The sequence below is a fragment of the Crocodylus siamensis genome, chromosome 5 (genome assembly GCF_052110815.1).
Source record: "Crocodylus siamensis isolate JL-2025a chromosome 5, ASM5211081v1, whole genome shotgun sequence".
Classification (NCBI taxonomy): Eukaryota; Metazoa; Chordata; order Crocodylia; family Crocodylidae; genus Crocodylus; species Crocodylus siamensis.
This window is the reverse complement of record NC_143399.1, coordinates 174,047,421-174,057,446: the sequence shown is the minus strand read 5'-3', so window position 1 is coordinate 174,057,446 and position 10,026 is coordinate 174,047,421.

Sequence of the window (10,026 nt, the reverse complement as noted above, 5' to 3'; positions counted from 1 at the left end):
TAAGTAGGAAAGCCTGAAGAGTTGCATAGAGTCATGGAGTAGGCAGGTCAAGAGTGGCCCAGTGAGGGGCAGTATGAAAGAGGCCCTGTGAAGGGCAGAGTGTAAGAGCCAAATGTTAGAGGCCCTACAAGCGGCAGAGTTTGGCCCAGCCTTGGGCTGGAGCTAATAGCAACTTAAGATGCTATCTGTGAGGCTTGGGACATGGTATATGGGAGCTCAAAGCTGTGTACAATGCCTTTGGCATCAGGGCACACAATGAGCAGCTTCACACATTTCACACCAGTTATTTTATTCATCAAGTCATGGCAGGTGAGTCGGGGCAAATTGCCCCTAGACAGGTAGGCAGGCCAAAGTTGAGACCTGGCCCCAAGGTGCCCCTATCCCCCGTCACAATGTGTAGCAATTAAAATTTTGTAAGTAGCGTATAACTATGCACTACACGACTACAATATAAATCTGGTGCCATATAGAATTCATGAATAGATTTTTGTTTTCTTCCAGCAAGTGGATTTCACTGCAGATGCATCTGCATCTCTTGTAAGCAGGATGGGATTTCTTGAATAGCAGTGTCCAAGGCTATGACTCTCTACCCTGTGCTACCTTGTGCTCTGGTACAAAGTCAGAGCAGCTGCAACCCTCCTCAACTTTCTCTTACTTCCCATGGCCATGGGACAGAACCCAGTGAATGTCTGACCTGCTAGTCTTTAGTTCCGGCTAAAATTCTGTACAGCTTATCTATTTCACTTATAGAAGACCTTGGCAAATAAAGTGGGTCAATGTGAGCAGATTTCTAAATCAGGCTGCCTAGTGCACACTATTTTCCTAAGCTTTAGCCTGCTGACTTCAAGCCCTGTCCTCCATGAGGTAGATCAATCTGCCTTAGGGATGCATATGGCAAATGCATCTTCTCAAGCAAGAGTCATATACTGAATAGATTCTCAGTACACCAGTAATCTCCATTGAGAATTCATGAGTTGACTGAATTCACAAGCACTTGTTTTGAGCAATCTATGAAGGGGAGATGGGCATCAGAACCACCAGACAAAGCAACACCTGAGTATCCCATCTAGCAAATATGAAGTACTTAAAACCAGAACCAAAAGGTATCGTAGCACCAGACAAACGGCTGATGCCAGGCAGCAAAACCATTGTCACTAGCAGCAAAGCCAGTATCACATTTCCAGCACTGAAGTCTGGCACCGAAAAAATACACTAAATAGACACTGACCCTAGTTGGAGCTCAGTTGTTATTTTTGTATAGGGAGATGCAAAGACCTTCAGGAAGAAAACATGAATCCCAAATTGAATCAAGGGCACAGAGAACCTTCCCTAGCAGTGCTCCCCTGGTACAGTCCTCAGCATCAGCATCTTCAACATAGACATTTAATGCTGCTGGATATGTCTTTGGAGTGACCTGGATAGACCTTGGTACAGAGACGGTTACCAGTAGAGATGGAGACCTCTTCTGAGAGCACTGTCTGTCTCAGCACTGTCCCTACAGGAAATGGATTTCTCCTCTCAAACCACTGGGGCACTCATTCTCTGCTGGACAGTGGTGAGAACCCTCTGCCTTATGATCTGTAGGCAAGACTGCAGAAAGGCTAAATGGTGCATCTCATTTCAGGAAGAAGTTGAAGTTGTTCCACAGTTGCATCCCTTGTCAAGGAGCAATACCTGATGGAAAGCTGAGAAATGCTGGATCTGGCACTTGAGGAACCTACAGAGGTAACCTGTGGCCCAAGCCAGGGGCTTTTTCACCTGTATGAGTAGTAATGCTGACACAAATGCAGAAACTTAATTTCTTCAAGTAATTTCTAGAGCTGCTTGTGAGATTTGCTGATTCTTTTTCTTAACAGGCATGAAATCTATTTACTCATTCAATGTATTGACAAGTTGAAACAGCATTGCCTCCTAAGGAACAAATGACTACTTGACCCTGCCAGAAACTGGCTATGATAACACCCATCACAAAGAAAGTAGAGAAGCAACATGAACTCCATTTAAAAAGGGTTTAAAATATCTTGTATCCAACCCATCTACCTGTATGTACATGCCTGGCTCATCAGATGTGTACATATTGCACCTCCTCTCCATGTGCTCCTAGGGATCAGAGGATAGTTGAACTTCTATACTAGCTCATAAGAGTCATGATCAACTCAACCCACAGAAACCTACCTCTTAAAAAAAAAAAAAAAACCAGATTCTTGTTTATGGTAAACTACTAAAATCAAACCTAGTGATAACAGTGCATCCCTGTTTAGGGGCAATTAAATCACATATTGACATGTAATGTGTGACACCTGCTTCCTAGACCAAGAATTATGGCTGAAGTTGATGAATAACTCAACCAAGCACCACATGAGGAGGAGAACCTTAGTCCCACATCAAAACCCTGGGAGACCTAATAGTGGCTTGACCCAGACTACATGGGAGAGGGTTTTGTTTTTTCTTTTATCCTTGCCTAAACAGCATACTTGCCAAACACTTTGGTTTAGGTGGTTTCTTTGGCCTGTCTCTAAGTGCAGATGCAGAAAACCTGGCCCCCATGGGAATCTGAAACTCTGTATGAATGTTTTGGGACTCAGAGAACATTCATTCACCTAGCTCGCATGTTGTTCCCACCTGGTCTGCAGAGCATGGTGATGTTGAATGCAATAAATAATCCATCACATAAATAACTAGAAAGAGACTTCCGCTTCCTCAGTTTTCACAGCAAGGAGAAATGACCCAGCAACCAAAAGTAGAAATGACCCAGCAATCCCATTCCCCAGCCCTATCTGCACTTGAGAGGAATAGAGAGAAATCCTCTAATCCAATTCACTGAATACCATGTGGGCCATGTGGGAAGAATTCATGAACTGGGGAGATTATAGAGGCCCAGGGGGAAAAATGATAGGAGGTATGAGGGAACAGAATTCACTTGTGAGTGATAATACAGTTTGATGTAGGAGACGGCCATATGTGGAAGTAAGGAATTTCCCCCAAAGGGCCAAAACCCACCTCAATAAAACGGTCTCAGCATACTAAATACCCAATATAACCATTTTTAAAAGAAAATTCTCATCATTTTGGGAGGAAGCCCCTCATTTTTGGTTTTACAGGTTTGATGGTAGTGGGAGTACAGGCACTGTCATAGTGGACCTAAACCAAATCTGTGTTTGATCTGTTGAATATTATGGCTCCAACAGTGATTGATTCTAGATGCTTCAGAAAAAAAGACAAGAAATTCCCCAATACACTGTTTTAACTTTGTCACTTACTGTTTGTTTTCCCTGGATCTTGAAGATTTCTATTTCTTATCCATGGTTTTTAATTCTATCTAATGTAACTGTGAATATTCTTGCTTTTCATATAAATGCCTAACCCTTTTTTGAATCCTACTGAGCTCTTGGCCTTAGGGAATGCAACGATTGGTGTGGGGATGTAGACAACAGCTGAAGTTAGGAGAGAGGTGGGTTGTGAGCTGTATTTTAAAATGGAACTGAGGCTCAGTGGGAGGGACGGTGACAGGTCCATTGTTTCAGATTCCTGCTGCACCAGCCAATACAGGGCAAGAGAGTGTGGGAGCGTAAGAGCTGCAATTCAGAGCAGAGTGTACTGTACACAGTGAGGAGCCTGCTGACCAAGAATTGAAAATACCCAACACGTAATACACCCAAAAAGATCCAGGTTACAGACTAGTTTTATTTTGTAACCATTTCTACCTATCCTTATGTTTAGTTTTCACAAGTGCAAAGGCGTGTTTTCAACATTTTTGCTAAAGCACACCGAATCACATGCGCTTAGAATCTGTCTCTTTGTCAGTGTATCTGGTTTGAAGAATGTAGTACAGGCACACCAGAAGGGAGGAATTAGGCTGCAGTCAGACCTAGACAGGTTACACGGGTGGGTGGATGAGAATAGGATGGGATTCAACACTGACAAGTGCAAGGTGCTGCACCTGGGGAGGAAGAACCAGCACCATACCTACAGGCTGGGGAACTCGCATAGTACGGATTCAGTTTGACTATGCTATAAGAATCGTGTATCATTACATTCCTGGCTTACCAGCAGGGTGTAATTTAGTCAGACAAATAAAGCATAGCATGAGGCAAAGCCTGTGGAACAAAGAAAATTCACAAGATGTATCTCTACTTATCTGCATCCTATATTGATAATATGTGTGGTAAACTTGTCATCTGCGTAGCCTGTTTGCTATTGTGATGTTTTCTCTGAAATGGAGCATAAATGGCACTACGCTTTGTGAAAGCTGACTGATCACTAGTTGACTGTTCACGTCCCTGAGATTTAGGTCAAGATTTCAAATGTTGAACTAAGGCCACACCTGCAAAGGATATTCAGTGAGCTGAAACTGTAAAATTGTAGTAAGAGATAAAGATGCAGCTTGTCATCCAAGAAGAGTGGAAACTAAAGGCATGAGCAAGGTGGCCCAGAAGAGACCAGAAAGGTGCCTGAAGGGTAAGTAGCCCCAAAATGGGGACGAATCCTATTGACTTGATGATACAACTCACAATGCCAATGTTATTTATGCACTTAGAAGTGTTGATGGTTTAAAACTGTAGGACCCATATCGCATTAAAACCAAATTTTTATCTTCATCCATTTTTAAATCAAACAGGTTTAAATTAGTGAGATAGACTAGACAGATTTAGAGGTGGGTCCTGAGCGCATGTGAGATATTAAGCATTTAAAGAGAGAAATGCAGGGCAACAGAGACAGACAGTCTGCTTGTTAAACCAAGGGAAGCTGCCTTCTCTTAAATTTGAACCTCAGTCTAAGGTGTATTGTAAATGGCAATGGTTCTCAGAAAACACCTTATAGAATATAGACTACACAGGTTTTATGTACTACATACTACTAAATACTATGCTTAGGAAGGATCAAATCTATAAATTCAAAATGAAGAATGATTGGCTAGGCTGCAGTACTACAGGATATAATCTGTAATTTGTAGGAAACCACAAGCTGCATGAGTCCACAGTGCAGCATTGTTATATAATAAGCTAAAAGTATTAACAAGACTGTTGGTATGCAAGACACAGGCAACGATTCCTCAACACCAATGAAGCCTCACCTGGAGTACTGCATTCAGTAACCACACTTCTTTTTTAAAGATGCAAAGCAAGGTAAATAGCTGTGTTAGCTTGAAATCAGGCAAAAGGCAGGGTAGAATGGTACACTGAAGACTAACTTGTTCAGAAAGGCATAAGCTTCCGTAGGCAATAGCATACTTCATCAGATGTGGAAAAACTGAAGACAGTTTAGAAAAGAGTAACAAGATAAAAGTTCACAAAAACACGGAAAAATGGCCATTATTTAGAGAAAAGAAGACTGAGTGGGGATTTGATAACAGTTCTGAAATATAAAAAGGATTGTAATTAAGATGCTGATCAATTGTTCTGCAATGGACAACACAGAAGGTTAATGGTTTAAATTACAGCCAGATTTGTGCACCTCTAAAGGTATTCAAAGGCTGGAATCAAGTCACCTCTCAATCTTCTTTTGTTAAATAAGATTGAGGCGTGTTTGGTTTTGATGGCATTTTTCTACTTCTCTTTGCAGTTAATGGGATTTACTTTGTACTAGATGAGAATCTGCCCTCTAATCCATATTCTTTGGTGGCAGAGGATGCTTCTTTACCAGTAACTACTGGTGGAAATGATCTGTGTACCAAACTGCTCCATCCAACTCTGCTGCCTAAGTTTTAGCCAAGTTGATGTGGGGGGATGTGGGCACACTAGAAGGGAGTCGCATTGGAATACAGATACTCCTCACTAAACGGTGTCTCAGTTAACGTGGTTTCATTATTACGTCACTGATCTATTAGAAAACACTCATTTAAAGTTGCACAATGTTCGGTTATAACATTGTTTGGCTATCCCCTGATAGTAGGTAACTACTGTGATATAATTGGATTAGTTTAACATAGTTTTGCTTTAAGTTGCATTCCTTCTTTATCCTACCTCCAGCAGATGTCCATACCAGCTACTCAAAGGGATGCCTCTATGGATTCACCAGCACATTTATAGATAATATGTGTAGTAGGAATCAAAATCTAGGCTTCATGCCTGTGATATCTTCTTCAAATCCATCCCATAGATGCTATACTTAGTCATGCTTCAAGATGAATTAGTAGAAAAATCATTCATAGAAAATGATTAAAGCCAGTTTCTAGAACAAAATGACTCAAATGGATCTTTAGTCTTTAACAAACTTCACCAGCCTGTACTTCATTTTCTCCATATATCTTTAATAAACCTATCAAATCAGTTAATTACAATTATTAATTACTTGGTCAATTTCTTGCCAGGTTGAGGTGCAGTTGTTCACTATAACTGTCTTCTGTTGTTTAACTAGCTTTTTTAGTTTACAGCAAGGTTGTACTATGTAATTCTGCAACTGTTTTCCTTTTCCTCCCTTAAAAAAAATCAAATAAATGGTGTTCGGCTTTTTCAAAGCACACTAACATGGTAGTGAGGCATTCTTATGGCAGCAGGGATAGTTAGAATATCTCATTATACTTGACCAAGGATTAATTGCCCACACCATCAATTTTGCTGGAACTGAAGTTAGGCCGCCTGTCTGTAATTCAGTCTCAGCTCATTTTTAGAAAATAAATGCCGCATTAACAACTTTCCATCTTTAGGAATAGTTCTTGTTTTTAAAGATGCTTTCAATATTTCTGGTATTTTAATGCATTATTTTCTTAGAAACTACCACAAACCCTGGTGATTTACTGCATTCAAAAATCTCCAGTTGCTCTACAGCAAGGACTTAAGCTGCAGAGTTGGAAAAGACCTATTAGACTAGCAAGTGGAGTTCCCTGCTGAGGTAGAGTGTATTCCCCAAAAGATGATACCAGAACTTAACATGACTGATGCTGTGTTTGATCATAGATCTGCTGAACCCACACTCCATAAAATGCCTTTTGAATAAATTCTACAGCTTAAATGGGAAATATTAATGGTAAAGAAAAATTGCATGGGTTTGCTACCTAATTTTCCTCTAACTATCCTCCTGACTGCCTAGCAATCTACAGAGCTATAGTCACCAATCAGATTTCTACCTCTCAAGCATGTGTCCCTATAGGAAGATTAAAAGTTGCCAACAAAGCCAGGACTCACTGCTTACATTCATGAGGGAGAGGATATTTTCTAAGTTCCTCCCTTGAAAGTATTAAAGAGCATTAGCATTAAGAACATGCAAAAAAAAAAGAAGAATTTGGTTGTCCTTCATCTGCAAAGCAAATATGGTAATTTTCCAGCATACTGCAAATGTCCTCTGAAGGGGGAGGTCTAAAGTAACATTTTAAAACAGAGGTGATTTTCCTTTTTTAACTATGGAGGAATTGTTTATGTTCCTTAATGATATTTTTTTATCACATGCACACTTCCTGGCCCAATGCAAGTTTTTGTAAAGTGGCTTGTAAACCTCAGATATAATGTGCTATAGAAGAGGACATCCTACTTGTAACACCTATTGAATATGGTACCCACCACAGGAGCAAAGGAAAAGCTGCCAGAAATAGGCCAGGGTAGTTTCATATCCTATTATTTCAGGGGTGGGCAAAATACAGTTCGCGGGCTGCATCCGGCCCACAAGGCCATTCTATGTGGCCTGTGGGGCCCCTAAAAAATTCAGAAAATTAATATTGATCAGTCCTTGATTTCTGTCAAAAATGGGACTGGGGAAGCCCACCGGGCTCCTGCAACAGTAGGGCCCGCCCAATCCTGCCCCCACAGCTGGAAGCCCCAGCAGGTGGACCCCAGGCAGGGAAGGAGCCTTGGAAAAAGTTGAGCCTGGGGAAAAGCGGACCCTTGCCCCTGTGGCCCACATTCCCTGCTGCAGCTGCTCGCAGCCCGTGCAGGGCTGTCCTGAGCAGGCACAGGCAGGCTGCGAGCAGCTGCAGTGTACAGCGCTGGGCATGGGGTGGGGGAGGGGCTGCTTTTTCCCCCCCATGCTCAGCACCAGCTTGTAACTTATCCCCCACTGCCAGCCTGGGCCCTGTGCTAGCTCCGGGCTTGCCCATTGGGGCTGTGCCATGGCGGCAGCATCTGGGGTCCTCCCCACTTGCCATGCTGGGCAGTGTTTGTTGCTGCTGCCCACCTGGAGCTTGCGTGCTGAGCAGCCCAGAGGCAGTGGTGGCAAACACTGCCCAGCATGGCAAGCAGGGTGGCTGCAGCTGCTGTCCCCATGGTGCAGCCCCAGTGGGCGACCCCAGAGCTGGGCCCAGGCTGGCAGCATGGGTGAATTACAAGCTGTTGTTGAGCGTGGGGGGGGGAAAGCGGCCCCTCGCCTGCTCTGTGGCCGGTGCCTTGCACTGCAGCTGCTCTCAGCCTGCCTATGGCTGCCTGTTCCTGCTCAGGACAGCCCCGAACAGGCTGAGAGCAGCTGTAGCAGGGAGCGTCAACCATGGGGCAGGGGAGGGGCCGCTTTTCCCCACACTCAGCACTAGCTCATTACCTGCCAGGGAGCATGGGGTTGGGACTGCACACTGCCCCTTGCCTGTACCACAGGGCTGGGGGGTGCTGGGAGTGAGTGGGCGCACAGGGCCCACACCACTGTCTTGGGGCCAGAGCAGGGTGGCAGGGGTACAGAGTCCTGGCTGGCAGGGGCTCTGTGGAGTCAGGCCAGCTCCCCCCTCTCCCTGCTGGTGCAGCCCAGCCCAGCTCTACAGGCGCCTGCCAGCCTGCACCCTGCTCTGGGCCCCACCCGTGCTGGCCCTGAGACATTGGTCCCAAGACATTGGGACATTGGTCACCTGTCAAGGGGCAGGGCTACCCGTGCGGCCCTCAACAGCTTGCCAAACTGGGTAAGCAGCCCTCTGCCCAAAATAATTGCCCACCCCTGTATTATTTCAAGACTCATTATAACTATTCTAATTTTTACCACATTCTCTTTTTCTTTACAGGAGGTGGGGAGAAAATAGGTCAAAGGGCAATCTGTAGCAGTAAGAACTGTGTGGGACTGGCTGGCAGAGTCAGGGTTGGGAGGTCTTATTCAAGATATTATTCAAGCTCATAATTTTTGAATACTCAAGCACCAAAAATATGGTGTTGGTTTTAAAATCATGACATTTAAAAACATACTAATAGTGAGGATTTTTTTAATTCCTTTCTGACCCTTTTGAATATCAGCACCCCCTACACCATTCAAGTGTCAGTCTGCAACCAAATGATCTAGAAATGCATACTCTTAAAAATGAGATCCTAAATTCCTATGTGACCACATAAGAATTTTGGATTGGAAGGGAACTCCTGGGTCACGAAGTCCAGTTCCCCACCTATTACAACCAGCCATGCCATAGAATCCCTTTCATAGACATAAACTACTCAAGCTACATCTTAAATTAAGTTGGGTTTCTTGCCCCTCACTACTCTTATTGGCAGACTGTTCCAGGATTCTCACTGCACTGATGGTTAGAAACCACCTTCTATTTCTACCCTGAATTAATCCATATCCACCTATTTGTTATTGTGCAAGCCCTGTTTGCTACTTTAAAAAGCTAACACCCATCCAAGATCTAGGGCAGTGATTCCTAAAAGATGTGCTACAAAAAATGGGCTGGATTGGGCCCCAGCCAGACAACCTCATGCAACTGGATTGGGTTTTGCTTGGCCCTGTGCAGCTGGATCAGGTCCTGGCTGTGCTGGCCCTATGTGGCAGAAATAGGCGCAAACCAGGCCAGCACTGCACAGTGGGTTTGGGCCCATGGACTGGAACTGGCCTGCAAACTGGTGAGCATAGTGTGCTGCTAATCTGAATCTGGAAAAAGTGTGTCCCAGATATCAAAAGTTTGGGGAAGTGATCTAGGGCAGCGCTTCCCAATCTTTTCCATGCTTACATTGATAATTTTTCTCTGTGGCACACCTGTTAAGGCATTCCCCTTCCTCATACCTATTGTAGCTGATTGCCATGGCAAAATTCCATGGCACACCTGTTCATTTCTGATGGCATGCTTGTGCTGTGGCACGCTGCTTGGGAAACACTGCTCTAGGGCTTTAAGAAGAGCACCCAAGAGTTGTG